General features: G+C 56.3%; 1 protein-coding gene across 3 annotated transcripts in view; it reads left to right on the forward strand.

The window, feature by feature from the left end:
* Positions 1–6,232: 6,232 nt before the first annotated feature.
* EPB41L1 (erythrocyte membrane protein band 4.1 like 1) overlaps positions 6,233–14,472 on the forward strand; it is a 55,961-nt gene continuing 47,721 nt past the window's right edge. For 2 of the 3 annotated variants that reach the window (XM_062642253.1, XM_062642256.1), the window contains exon 1: positions 6,233–6,285. The gene's annotated coding sequence lies outside the window, so the exon portion shown is untranslated. The remainder of the gene's footprint in view (positions 6,286–14,472) is intronic. The other variant, XM_062642255.1, reaches the window with a different exon arrangement.

Here is a 14,472-nt window from a genome sequence, read left to right on the forward strand (position 1 = left end):
GCAGGGCCTTTGGAGCCGGTGAGTGAAGCCAGGAAAGTGAGGGGGAGTGTGTCAGCCTGGTTTGTCTGGATCTCGTCTGGCCAACGGGTGGTGTGTCACCCAGGAGGATCAGTGCACACCATGCCTGCGGGCAAAGGTGTCCGGGCACCCTAGAGCGTGGATAAAAAAGCAAGGGCTGAGTGGCGTTTCATGTGCAAAGCACCAAAGCCGAGAGAGGGCAGGATGAATTCCCCAGTGCTCCCACAAGCCAGTCCAACTGGTTTATGCAGAGAGGGAGTCGCTGGGGTTTCTGTGTTGGTGCTTGTGTCTGTGTTGGTCTCACCCACAACAGCCTCAATTTTAGCATGCCAGGACTTACAGACATTTTCAGCAGCTCTGCCGCCCCTGTGAGCTCCTCACCCAGGGCATTTGGGGCAGGACCAGGGATGGCAAGAGGCTCCTCCTTGCCTTGCCCAGTGCAACGTGCCCCTTTGGTCCTGCCAGCAGTGTGCTTTGGGAGGGGACCAGCTGGTGGTGTGAAGCCTCCATCACTCCAGTCCTTCACAGCAGCCCCCTGAGCCTGTGCTCAGCTCCCATCCCATCGGGATGAGGGAGCCTTGGGCAAGCCCTGCACTGTCTGCAGGGGGTCAAGCAAGACCTCGGCAACCACAGCAGCCCCAGCCAGGGAGCAGAGGTGACACCAGGGCAAACTGCTCCTGTGAACCCATCTCTCCTCCTCCTCCTCACTTCTAGTCCCATTAACCAGCATCAGCTGAAGCTGGCCGAGGGCTGAGGACAATTTGCATTATCTCAGCAGTGTAAATAAATACCCTGAAAAGATGACCCTCCCTTCAGGCCTGATCCTGTGCTGCTGGGAGAGGCTGTAGCTGGGTGCTGGATACCCCTAGCAAGGGCTGGCTGGGTACAGGTCTGTATATTCCAATAGTACCTGTGCCCCTGTATGTGATGAGCAATACCAAGGCTGGGACCTCCCTGTGTGCTGCTGCTGCACAGGGAAATTGGCTGTGGAGGTGTTTGAAGTGCCCGTGCAGCATGTGGGGGGCTGAGCCCCACAGCCACAGTGGGGAGGCTGCTCCCTGTGCCCTTGGCTGTGGGGTCGGGGGCAGCTCGTGCCAGAAGCTGCAGTGGAGGTTGCTCGGAGTCCAGGGAGGGAGGCAGGAATCCGGGACAAAACAGGGTTTGTTTCCCAGCCGTGACTCCTCTCATCGGCTCAGCTGCGGGCTTGTGTTCCCACGGCTCAGTGGGGTGGCATCCCCCAGGAGGATGCTGCTCTCATCCCATGGCATCCGTGGGATGGCGGCCAAAGGTCCTGTGTCCTCAGTGGAGCCTTGCTGAGGACCTGCCAACCCTCTGCTTGTGGGGCTGGGCTCCATGGGGAGAGCTCCGAGCCCGAGCTGCAGAGGAGGAGAACTCAGCAAGACCCTGAGGCATTGACCGTGTCCTGCAAGGGGCTGGGGGGACAGGTGCAGGGAAAGGGTGGTCCAGTGCATCCCCAGGGCTGAAAGGATGCAGAGCTCCCGACATCATCCTGTCCATGGGACACCTGCAGGCGATGGGATGCAGGAGAGAACTGCTCCCTGGCTGGGGCTGGGCTCTGATCCGGTCCCTGCCCTCCACCCATGGGTACAGCAGCATTGGTGGTACAGCCACGAGCCTATCGCTGGGGATTTGGCTGCTAATCCTCTCTGGAAGAGCTGGCTGTAATCTAGCAATATTGGCTCAGGCTTTTCTTATTAACTTCTCCCAGGCTGCCTGATGCTTCTGACCAGCACATCCAGCGGTGAGGGGCTGCCCTCCCCTCACCTTCCTGGGAATGCGGAATGGGAAAGTGAGATGAACTACACAGCACCAGCACTGCCTGCTTTGCACTTTGTTGTTTGTCTTTCCCTGCCTTCCTCTTTGGTGCCAGGGGTTTCTGCTGGGGGTCTTTGCTGTTCTCAGTGGGGCCAGGCTATTGTCACACTCATCTTCGTTCAATCCCTGCATCTTCAAGCTGGCAGTTAATTAAGCTGTCAGAGCCTTCTCTTTAATCAGAGCATGTCAGACCCGTGCCAGGGGCTCCCCTCAGGAGAACTGTACTTTCCTGGCAGCATCAGGATGGAAAGACACAGGATATCCCATTGCTCTGCCTGTGGCGGCCTGGGGCAGAGCCTCAGCCTCGCTACATTCCTAAACAGGATGGGACTGATGCTCTCTAGGGACCCGCAGCCCAGGGCTGCATCCAGCTGGTCCGTGCAGAAAGCTCAGCTAAGGAAGGAGGGGATCCCACAGGGCTCTCGCCTGTGTGGGGCAGGATGTGCACAGGGGCTGGAGCTGCTGCTGGGTGCGGGACCTGCCCGAGCCTTCCTCCTTCCCCTCACAGCGCACAGGACAGGAATAACCCATTGCCAATACCATCAGTCTCTTTGCTGGTGGCTCCTAACCCCATCGCTGACTCTCTGGGGACCCCACAGGTCTGCTGAGATGGCCACGAGTGCTTCCTGTGGTTACTTTGCATTTGGTACATCTCTGTTGGGGGGCATCTGGCTACCCACATCCTACCCCGGCTCTCAGGTCCCCTGCCTGGTCAAATATTCCTTCCTCTCTGTCTCCTGCAATTCTTTCCGTTGCAATCCTCCTACCCCTGCGAGGTGTCAAGGTGGGATGTGCAGTAACTCTTACGTGGGTCATTAATCTCTTCAAGTTAATTATAAAAAAATGCATTTCCTGCCCCTTTTATTCCTGGCTCTCCAGCATGTGCAGAGCTATCTGAAGCATGCCCAACTGTCTGAAGGTCAGCAGGCATTGACAGCAGCTGGTACTAGCTCCTGTTCCTTGGGAAGCAGAGGATGAAGGCAGTGGGAAGCCTGCTTGTCCCCCAGGACACCAGGGTACCAGACAGGCAGAGATAACAAGGGCTTGATCTGAGGTCTCTGACATCTCAGTCCAAGGGACTTCTTTGAGCTTTTGATCCCACTCGAACAGCCTGGGGGAAGATGGCACCAAGAGCTGGACATGTTTTGTTTGGATGGAAATGTGTGTCTGGAGCTCTTGGATGTGGAGCAGCCTGAGCTCCACTGTGTTCCCATCACCCAAGACGTGTGAAGGGCAGAAAGTGCCCAGGAGCTCAACATGAGGAGCTGTGCTCCCCCTCCTGCTGGGTGGCTCTTTCTTGGAGCCCTCCTCAATCCTTGCTGAGGAGGATGGAGCTGAAGAGCACACAGGGAGCGTCTCACTCGTCCCAGCTGGCAGCCAGCTCCCCCAGCTGCACAAAGGGCCTTTTCATGCCCTGCATAAACAAGCGAGAGGCATGAAAGGTTGTTATCGCAGAGCACCAGCACTAGCAGCAACCCAGGCGGGGACTCCCAAAATAACCCTCCTCCCCGGAGCACACAGCCATGCACACCCCTTTTTCCAGGCTGCTGGGCTTTAGGGAATAAAGGTTTTGGGTGCATCCAGCTCCTCTGCTGAAACCTGGAGCCCAGAGCGAGAGCCTGCCATGAGGCAGAGCTGGTGGTACCACAGCACATGCGTGTGTGCACACGTGGATATGTTCAGCTCGTGTTGGAAGTGAGGAAGAACACAGCCAAGCTGCAACTTCTGCTGCATCCTTGTGTTTGTAAGCGATGAAGAATACTTTGCAATGACTATTAATAGCTGATGGTGTGCTTCCCCGACGCTGGTATTGTAAGGGCTAAATAACAGTTCGTTCTGTGCTTGGGAGGTGGAGCTCCAAGGTGCTTTTCCTTGGAGGATGCTTCCTCTTCATGGCTACACCTGTGAGGTTGGACCCCTAGCTGCATCCCCATCCCATCTATCTTCCCGAGGGAAGAGCAGATTCCCATGTAGAAATGCACTCACTACTGGAGGATGTGCTGACCCTCTTTGCTTTCTATCCCATAAATCCAGGCCAAAGTCACTGCGGAGTTGAATTGTAAGGGGAAAACTTGCTGGGATAAAAGAACTTGGAGGCTCTCATGGTGATCAGGCAAGGCCCTCGTGACTGAACCTGTCCTAATGTTGAACCATGAAACATCTGCAATTTATACCAGTCCTCGTTTATTTGTATTGGCATGTGTTTTCTTATGTTGTTGTTTCAAGTTGCTCTGCTGGACAATGGGAATCTGGCCAGGAGATCCTCACTCGCGTTGGAAAACAACCTGACTCCAGAGAGAGGGTTTCCCATGGAGCTGCTTGGTGGTAACGGGAAGACAGTCCAGGCTGGGCTGTTTGCACCAGTGCAAGACAGGGAGTAGGGGATCCACTGGAAGAATTTGTTCTATGTGTTCTTCTCCCAACTCCTTGGCTTGGCACAGGGAATGCTCCCTGTGGTGCTACTGGGGAACTACCCCAGAGATATCTGGGCTCACAACTCTACCAGTGGGGTCACCCACTGATTATTGACCCAAATTCACTCACAAGTGAATTTAACATTTAAATTTCCTAGGTTTTCTTTCAGAGGATGACAGAACCTCACCCGTTGAGCAGAAATCCCTGTTTTCCCTTTGAACGACCAGAAAGATAAACCCAGAGAGTAATGGTCCCCAAGGCACCGCACAGAGCTCCAAGCGCTGTTATGTTTTGCACCACTATGGTGCCACTTTTCTCCTGTACAAGTTCCCTTCCACCCAGCGCATCAGGACACGTGAACGATGTCACACGCAGCACATCCATCCCTGCAGCAAGGTGGAGGTGAAAACCATGCCTGCAAGGGGAATCTGAGCAGCCTGTTGAAATGCCTTTTATCTGTAAATGAATGCCCTCCCTCGAGCTTGGCTCCCATGTGGTGGGTTATTTTTTCCAAGAGGTTCCTGCTATTTACCCAACTTTCCAGCTGGGCTTCTCTAGGCACAAAGAGGCAGGACCTGCCTGAGTTTGTACAGTGAGTCAACAGCTCAGCAGGGGATTAGAGCCCACAATCCTGCTGGCATCACTGCCTTGGCTCGAACCACTGGACCATGCAGCCTCATTTTGTTCCTGGTACTCTCTGCTGGTATGTGGTTTGTCAGGAAAAAAGCCCCAGTGTGGCTAATAAAGGAGGCACTTCATAAAGCAGTAAATAGAAGCCCTCCTCATCCCAGCACTTTGTCCTGGCTGTGGTGGTGTTGGGGTCAAGCTCCCCACGTGAGTGGGAATGGCAGGTTTCCTGAAGGCTGGCGGAGAGGAAGCTGTGGAGCAGCACCCAGCACAGAGCCCTGGCACCCACTGCTGCCAGGCAGGCGACCGTGTGCTGACACACTGTGACAGCCACCGCGGGCCAGCTCTGCCTTGCAGAGGACAAGCAGAGGCAGCCAAGTCAGCCCTTCCCTGCTGGGAAGAGCCCAGGTCTCCTCTCACTGCTGGAGACCTGCCTGTCCTGGGGTCCAGCGCAGAGCTGCACCCTCCTGACTTCAGAAGACCCAACGTAGGAACTGTTGTAAGTAGCACATCTGCCAACAGAGCAAAGCAGAGGGCCTCTTGGAGCCCTGTGTGATGCAGGAATTGCTAGCGGGCCTTGGGTGCCAGATCAGGACTAGTCACAGGCTCTGAGGAGTGGACCAGCCCCAGCACTAACCTGCGCGTGACACATCCCCTCTGTCCTTTGCTGCTCAACATCTGCGAGGCAAAGAGGGCTGTGCATCTTGTGTTCATGAGTGTCAACCTTATTGTCTGAAAGGTTTCACCGATGGTCACTGCAGCCATGCTGTGCATCCGGTTCATCCATGTACTTCACGCATTCCTGCGTCCAGTGCATCTCTGTACCCACTGCATCCCTATGCCTGCTACATCCATGCACCCAGTGCATCCCTGCTGTGCACCCAACGCATCCTTGTGCCTAGTGCACCCCTGCACCCGGAGCTTCCCCGCTGTGCACGCAGCTCACCCCTGCTGTGCATTCACGGGTGTGCAGTGGGGTCCCCCCCTTTTCACCCGCAGCTCCTGGAGGGGCTGCTTGCCCTCACACCACCGAGGTGCACAACCGGGTCCCCTGCCCGCGCTGAGCCCTCCCGGCCCCGCTCCGCGGGCACTGTGCGCGCAGCCCGGGACGCTGCGGGGCCGGGCCCCCGCATCCCCTTCCGCGGCCCGTGGGCGGCTCCCGCGCAGCGCGGGGCGGGGCGGAGTGGGGCGGCCTCTCCCCCTCCGCAGCGCCGCGCCCCGGCCCGCCCCGCGCTGCGCTCCCGCCGCTCGGCGGGCAGGGAACGGGCAGCGGGCGGGCAGCGGGCGGGCAGCGCGGGCGGCGGCGCGGGGCCGCGCCCGGGAGGCGGCGGCGGAGGGAACGGAGCGGAGCAGAACGGGCCGGGCTGTGCCGGGCCGGGCCTAGCAGAGGTGAGAGCCGGGGGTGCGGAGCGCGGGGCCGCGCAGTCCCGGCGGCCCCAGGTGCGCTGCCTGCAGCGGGGATGCGGGCAGGGCGGCGGGCAGGGCGGCGGGCAGGGATGCGGGCAGGGATGCGGGCAGGCGCAGTTCCGCCGCTGGGAAAGCTGCTCCGAGCCGGGCCTCCCCTCCTCGGCGCATCCCTCACCGCGCCCTGCCTCCCTGTTTCCCTCCATCCCTCCTTGCCTCCAGCCTTGCCCGCCGCGGGATGCTGGGGTCGGGGCGCGGCTCCCCACGGCGCCCCAGCCGGGCACGGGATGCGGGGTGTGGGGACCGGGACGCACCGCGCTTCCAACCCGCGAAGGAGCAAAGCGGAGTGAGGGGAAGCAGCAGCGCAGGCCGGGTCCTTCCGCCGGGATGAGGCAGCCCCAGGGATCCGTAGCCCCGAGCTGCGGGTTGCTGTAATAGCATTTAACTGCCGGGCTGTGATTTCAGGGAGACGATTTACATTAGAGGGAGAATGTGGAGGGAGCCAGGAACAACTTGGAATGGGTCCTCGCATATTTCTGTGGTTATTTTTGGAGTATCGTCATATGGCAGGAGGTGGGCTTTGGAGGTATCCTTGAGCTCAGCATTTTCTCCATAGGCTGGTTACCCGGGAGATCGTACTAGAGGACCTGCGTGGCCCTTTTCTCTCTCAGTGCCTTCTGTATAAAACACTATTTATCTCGCTGTTTCCACGGTGGTATTGTTTCCCTCCGGCATGGCCAGCCTTCAGCATGTTATGGTGGGGACCCTTCTGTGGACAAACAATGGTCTGGGTGTGCGTGGTTGAGTGTTCACAATGTGTTGCGGGAGCGGGCGATGGAAAAAGCTGTGTTTGATTCAGCTGTAGATGGTGTGAGGTGACTCCTGATCAGCCCTTCTCCACTGCCGTGGATGAGGTGTGGCTTCTCCAGCATCCCTGGAGAGACCAGCCCCTGCATCAGTCTCCTTGCACTTAACCGCCACTTTCCCTCCAGCTCTGTCATGCTAGACTGGTCCAAAGTGTTTTTCACTTCCAAACAACTCAAGATGTGGGAAGCACATTTGCTGCCCAGGCCTGCTCTGTGGGGCTGCCTTGCAGATATCCACGTCCTTTGCAGCCCACTGGAGGACTCTGCATGTGTCAGATCCCTTTGACCGTGACTGTGCAGGCTGGAGAGCTGTTCTTGTTGCTGCCAAGCAAGCTTGGAGCTGTGGAAGGCTGGGTTTGGGTGATGATCCTTGCAAGAAGGGAATTACTCTTTAATTACGTTTTTTAGAGACTGGTTTGGTAGGCATGGAGCCTGTCTGTGGAGGCTTCCCCAGGGTGCTCAGTGCTGAGGTCTCACCAGGGAGCTCAGAGCCATGGTCTCAGTGAGGACCCCGGTCTCTGCTGCATGCAGAGCTACAGGGCATGTTCTGGAAGGTGTGGCAGACCCTGCCTATTGTAGCTTATGGCAGGTCCAGAACCATCCCCTTTCTCCCAGAGCATTCCCTCCTTATGCTCTGTTTGGTGTCAAAGGACCATGATGTACCTGTCCAGTGGGGGCCGTGAGTTGCTTCCCCACCTGCAGACCCTGATGAGAGCAGAGCGTTCACCTCTCCCCTCTGTGCCATCCTTGTGCTATGCTCACTGCTTTAGCCACAGCAGCCTTCAACCAGAGCTCTGGGTGCACAGCAGAGCCCTGCCGTGGGGTGCAGGATGGCTCGGAGTGCATGATGCAGCACTCTGTTTGTGCTGACGGTGGGCTGGCTTTGGCTGCAGGTGATGTGCTCTGCCCCTGCTGTATTGGTTACTTGTTGATGTTGTAGCTGGAACTGTCTGGAATTGTTATTTTTACTAATTTTTGAGAAATCAGCATTTCCCCAAACTCTCAGGGGAGATGCTTTGTTTTGGAGGAAGCTTCTAAAAAAGGGGTTTTAAAGTCCAGTGTTGTGTTTCTGCTCAGAAAGCATGAGTGTAGATGAGAGCCTCTGTTCCTGGGATGGGGAGGGCGAAGGTTTTGGTACCTTTCCTGTCCAGTGCAGGCACAGAGCTCACTGGGCTCCCTTTCCTGAGCTGCTGCCATGGCTGACACCACCACAGCTTCCCAGGGTAAGTGTGTTCTGGCATGCGGATGGGCAGCTGGAGGGGTGCCTGGCTCAGCTGGAGGAGTCACTGCAGTGAGGAATGGGGAGCATCTTAAAATCCATTTTCTTCCCCCAGGCAGCTGAGCTCTGTGTTGAGCTCTGGTTGATGACCTTGGTCCTGGTGAGGAGCTGGGTCTCTTGTTGGTTTGCACAATAACCTTTCACACTTTCTGCTGGCAGCACTGAGCCCTCATCCCATATATAACTCCATCATCCCCCCGTGTTCCCTGTGCTCCTCATTCCTCTAGCACTGCTGATGACTTCTGCATTACTGGAGGAGACAGACAGGCAGACGGACCAGTCAGGTGCCTCATTAATTCTGTCTCCAAAAGAAGCACTCTTTCCCATAGCTAATTAAGGATTTCTAAATTGGGAAGTCACAGAGAATGGCCTCTTGGTTAAAGGGCAGGGGGTGGGCTTGGCTCTTCCCAGGCTTGTTCCGAGTTTCCTGCTCAGTCATCACTGGAGCGTCCTTTGCCTTAATTTTACTTGGCTATGGACTGGGGATATTTCCCTGCCGCCTTGGGCACAGCACTGCAGCACCCGAGTTTCACCGGGATACTGATGGGGGAAGCAAGTGTGTGCGAGGAGATGGGCTCAAGCTTTGTAGCAGATCAGTCTGGGTGTCTGTAAGGCCTGTGTTTGGCTCTGTAGTAGACGTGAATGCGGTGCCTGTCACTTGGAGGTCTGAGCCTGAAGCTCTGTTTTAAACCTAGATGCAAAGGAAGAAACACAAAGCGCAGAGGTTCCTGTGTCTCCGGTTGCTGGAAGCTCCTGTGCAGGAAGACTTGTGCAGCTACAGATACATGGCTCTCATACAGCATCTAAAAATGTGCTTGCGCTGAGGCTGTGACAGTGATGGCTGCGTGGCTTATTGTTCTCATTAGAGCAGTCGGGTGGCTCTGAGTCAGCAGGTTTGGATTTGTCACAGCCGGGGTGATGGCACTGGGGAGACCTGCGAGGGTCTGTGTGGAGGGGACGCTGGGCTCACTGTTGGCTCGCGCTGTCACTTGAGCCTGGAAGGAGTTGTATGTATTTGTGGGTGCTGGAGGACAATCTCCTTTGGGAGCTCCTTTCCAGTACCTGTCCTGTGCCATAAGGGTCTGTAAATTTGAGCATGACTACTGCCATCGAGGCAGCGTGTCCAGTGGACCTGTCTTCCGTAGGCACATCACCTTGTCTGGATTACAGGCTATGGGAAGCGTGGTGGGAGGAGACTGTCTTTGATGGGGTCATGATGCACTGTTTCCTTGTGGCTGAACATCCAGTTTTCCTGTCCTCCCAGCCCTTGGGTGGAAGCTTGTGGGTTGTCCAGAACCTAAGTGTGCCTTAAAGGGAAGAGGAGGAGACTTGGACAACCACATCTTCCATTGTGGAAGCAGTGGCTGCTTTCTGCAGCAGCTCTCCTGTCCCCACAGTGTGCCCCTGGTGCAGAGCAGGATGTTGGGCCCAGGTCCAATGGATGTCATTGTCTTCGATGATGGTTTCTCCCTATTCCCTGCCTTGCTCCAAGGAGGTGAAATGGCTGGGGGCGCATGGAGGCATCTGTACCAAGAGCTGCTGGGTTGCACTTTAGTACCACCGGGACAGGAACCAAGCTGTGCTCCCCTTGCACTAGACAGGGAGCTGTGGGACTGTGTGGAAAGGGGCAGCCATCCCAGAGCCCTAGGTGAGGGATTCGGTACAGATACTTCACACCTGCTTGTCCCAGTGCACAGCTGAGGGTGGCCTGAATTGAAGCTGAGAATGAGTCAGTGCCTTGCCTATAGCATGTGCCTGCCCATGGGCATGCTCATGCACACTCCCAGGTTTGCTGTCTGGGATGGTGGGAGTAGCAGACAGCCTTAAAATCTGGATGGTAATGCTCTGGAAGAGGAATTTCTTTCCATCTGCTGCTGATGGTCCATGTTTTGCCCTCCAAAGGGCAATATTCGTGCTCTGGGCTGGGTCTGCCCTATGTAGGAGCAGCTGGGTTTGTGTAAGCAGCATCCCAGGTCTGGTGTGATAACAGCACAGAGAGGAGTCTAGGCTGACCCTATTGTGCTCAGAACACGAGACAAATGAGGCTGAGGCTGCAGATCTGCAGTTGCCAGCAGGTCAGCAGTTTTACTGGGGCACTTGGCCCCTTTGTGGAGATGAACTGTGGTGGCAGTTTAGTATCTGCTCCATCCTCCTGCTAGAAACGAGTCCTCTGCACACCAGCTATAACTGGACCATGCAGCTCACTGGGCTTTGCTGTCCTTGACCCCTTCTTGGCCCAAAGGACTGATGCTCTTTTGCAAGGTATTGGTGATGAGGAGGAAACCAGGACCAGGTGCTGCACTAGTGTAAAACGCATCCTGCCTCTGAGGCGATGCTGAATGAGGATTCACAGCCCAGCCCTGCTGCCAGGTTCCACCCACCGGCTCCTTCCTCCCTCTGCTCCTACTAACCCAGTGCTGGGGCCCTGCTCGCTGCCTGGCAGCAGAGCAGGGATGTGTGCTGGTATCCTTCCCTCGGTATCAGATGGAGAGGAAAACACAGGGTGGAGTCATCTCTGCACAAAGGAAATGTTGAGGTATCGTTTCTGCCTTCAGTGGATTGGGGAGAGATTAAACAGGATCTTAACACATTCACAGCCCCCTTCTCACCTCGTTTTCCTGTGAATCTGTTGCTGTCGTGGTATCTTTCAGAAGATAATTTTAGGTTTGCCTTCTCTCCCCCCAGCCTCCCTGCTCCTGCATCAGGCTTTTGAAGGGAAACACGTTTCTATGGGAGAACAGAATGAGCCATTTCACGAGACATTTTGTTATGGGCAGAAGGGCCGGGAAATCTGATTGTGCGTTTGCAATGACACATTCCCCTTTGTAACCAGCTAATCGGACTTGCTGGGGTGAGAGCCAGCAGAAAGCCACCCTGGCCGGGCCAGGGGCAGGCAGATGCGTACCCTGACCGGCTGTGGGGTTTAAGGGGGAATGGACCAGCCCTTCGCATCCTCCTCCTGCCCATCCACATGGGACCATCACCCAGGTGGGCAGGCGTGCAGGGCTGCAGTGCTGGGAGGGGTCCTGCAGGTTTTTCTCTTTAGTGATGCTGTTGGGGAAGCAGTACCCCTGTGTGTGAGAGGAGCAAGTGAACGTTCTAATGAGGTGCACTGTTCATCTGGAGGAGCTCGTGCTGAGCGTGGGATGGCGCGGCACCTGACACAGCGTTGGGTCTCTGCTTTGCTGGTGATGAGAGGGAGGTGGCGGAGGTCTCGAAGTGGGTGAGCAGTGCTGTGTTAAGGCCTGAGGGGTGGTCATACAGGTGGGTCTGCTGCTTGCCGTGGGAAGGTGCAATGTTCGACGAAGAAACAAACTTTGGGGTGGGAAACCTCCAGTCTGCATTCTCAGCAGTGTTGCCTTTTAGATTTACTGCAGGTTCTGATGAAGGTCCTGCGGAGTGAACGGTCCAGAACAAGAGAAACCTCCTTTGAGGTCTGATGTGGCTCAGGGTATACACATGCCTTGTGTATAGGGGCCATTACCTCTGCAGATTCACTGGGGCTCCTCTTCAGGGACCCAAAGAATGCTTTCTGGTGGTACAGCACGAGTAGATCTTTATTGGTCACCTTGGTCCCATGTGCTGTACCTCTGTAAGAAATGCAGCTGCCTTTGGAGTGAGCAGTGGAAGTACCAGCCATGGACAGTTGGACACCGCTGCCCAGGCTGTGTTTTGGTGGCAGCTTCCACTGTTGGTGCTTCTGTGCTGCTGCAAGAGCCTTGGGGCTCAGTCCCACCTCGGCCCAGTGTTGCTGGCTGTGGGCAGGGCAGCCTGGAAGGCCCATGGTGGTGTGGTCCATGGTCATCTCCTGCTGAGCGCTGCCTGGGCTGCTCCTTCTCGGCTGCCCAGAGCTGGTGTGATCCCAGGGCAGCGTGGAACCGTGCACAGCTGGACCTCTCCGTGCTTCACGCTCAGCTAAGCTGCCCTGGGGCTGCTGCGCTGTCCTGCCCTGTTTATGTTCCTGCTCTGATGGGCATATGAAGGGGACAGAATGAATCCTCATCCCCTTCCTCACCCTTTATTGGACCCATCAGCATTTCTGCAACGCACGGTCCTGGATCTGTGCGAGCTGGACTCAGCACATGGCTCCCTCCTACCTAACCCCAGCCGGTGTTTGAGCCCGCAGCGGTGCCGGCTGGGATCAGCCCCTTTGCATGGACCATAGCCTTTGTCTGGCTGCTGTTGGTGTCCCAGCGCCAGCGCTCACGCTCGCCCTGCCGGGGTCAGGCGGGATGACTGCGATGACGATGTTGTGACAATGTGGGTCACTGTGGGATGTTTTCGAGCCCAGGGCACTGTCTGTGGCCGAGATGCTGTATGCACTGGCCCGGCGCCGGGGACAGCTGCGTGGCAGGAGATCGTGATGCAGTGTAGCATGGATTTTTGCTAGCGGCAATGTTATGGGGAGCTGCTTGTTTGTAGGCAGAAGTGAGCAGGGTTGGGGGAGGGTCTTGCTCCCAGTGTATTCTAAACCACTTCATTAATATGATACTAATTGATGCAATAGTTCAGATCCCAAAATGTCCATAGCTCAGAGCCTGTTGTGGTGCCGGCCGCCCTGATGAATGCAGCTTCACACAGCAGAAGATGGGAAGGAGGGATGGTCGGTGTGTGATGGAGAGCACAGGGCTTTGTTTGGCAGCAGTAACACAGGCAGGCTGGGGTGCATTGAGTGTCACTGCCCTGCCTTTGGGGCAGTGAATGCATCCTCCCTCACTGGAGGAACATGGTGCAGGCCTGGTGAGCCCCGGGTGCTGGTGTGATGCCCCTTCTTCTGCGCTGATGGAGAGGGCAGAGCCCTTCTCATGGGGCTCTTCCTCTTCTTTGGCTCATTAGCTTCTGGTCAGTGGCATCTGCCCGAGTAACAGCATTGAACAGCAGCTGTCACACACTAGTGACATCCCTTGCTCCATGGGCAGCGCAGGCTCCGTGTGTGATTGGAAAATGGGAAAATGCTATTTTGAGGTCTGGGAGAGCAGTGAGTCGTGCACAGGGGCACGTGTTTCGCTCCTGTGCTGAGCACTGGGCACACAGGTGCCTATGGATGGAGGGACCTGGGGCTATGGGTGCAGCCAGTGCTGGTGCCACAGGGGTGCCCACATTGCATCCCAGCCCTGCTCCCTGTGCAGTGAGCAGTTGAGTGAGTAAAGCCAGTCTGCATGGTGGCTACAAAAGTCCCTGGTGGGCAGGGGTGTATACACAGTGCCAGTGCATGATGACATCCTGCTTGTGCTTCCCCTTGTGTGACAGTGGTACAGAGCTGGGATGGGACCACGCATGTGGTGGTGGCTGTGACTCCCTCCTCTTTCCGTGTCCCTCATGCAAATCATTAGGGGGTGCAGTTTCTCCCTGTTCAAAGTTGATGCTGTTTCCTTGGAGGCACTGAAGCTCCCAGCCTTATTGCATCAGATTTTCTGCCCAGGCCACAGCATTGTGTCCTGTTCCTGTCTTGAAGGGAATTCTGGAGCCCCATAGCTGCCCAGCCAGGTATCAGTCACTCTGTGTCACCCTGCTGCTAGGGGACTCTGTCCAAATGGAAAGTGGAGCAGCTTTTGTGCCCGGAGCAAGCTCTTTGGAAAGCTGCTGTGGGTCAGTGTCGCTCAGGGCAGGCTGTGTCGTGCCATGCACAGCTGATGTTTGTTCAGAGAGTGACAGGTTTTTGCTGAATCCATGGGAGAGGTGGGTGCTTTGCATAGGTGGGTTATCCTGACTGCTTTGCTTCTCTGCTTAGGGGAGGATGGTCCTTGCCTATCGAAGATATGTTTGAAAAGCAATCCTTAGAAAAGCAGAAGGTCTCTTGGTGTATTTGCTGTGCTGTGAGGCTGTGCTTCCTCCTTCGTGTAACTGCCCTGGTGAGCAGTTTTTCCTCCTCCATCAGATGCAGTTGTCATCTAAAAACAGGGCCCTTAAAATGCTGTTTCAGGGTTGGGGCTGTTCCTATTAAAACCACTGATTTACTCCTGGCGTGCCAGAGCTGCTGGTCACTCCATGGGTGAGTGAGCAGAGCTGGCTCCCATGGGTCCTGCA

This window comes from Pezoporus occidentalis, unplaced genomic scaffold, assembly GCF_034315485.1.
Source record: "Pezoporus occidentalis ecotype Australia unplaced genomic scaffold, CSIRO_AGI_Poc_V1 ctg70, whole genome shotgun sequence".
In the NCBI taxonomy this organism is placed as follows: Eukaryota; Metazoa; Chordata; class Aves; order Psittaciformes; family Psittacidae; genus Pezoporus; species Pezoporus occidentalis.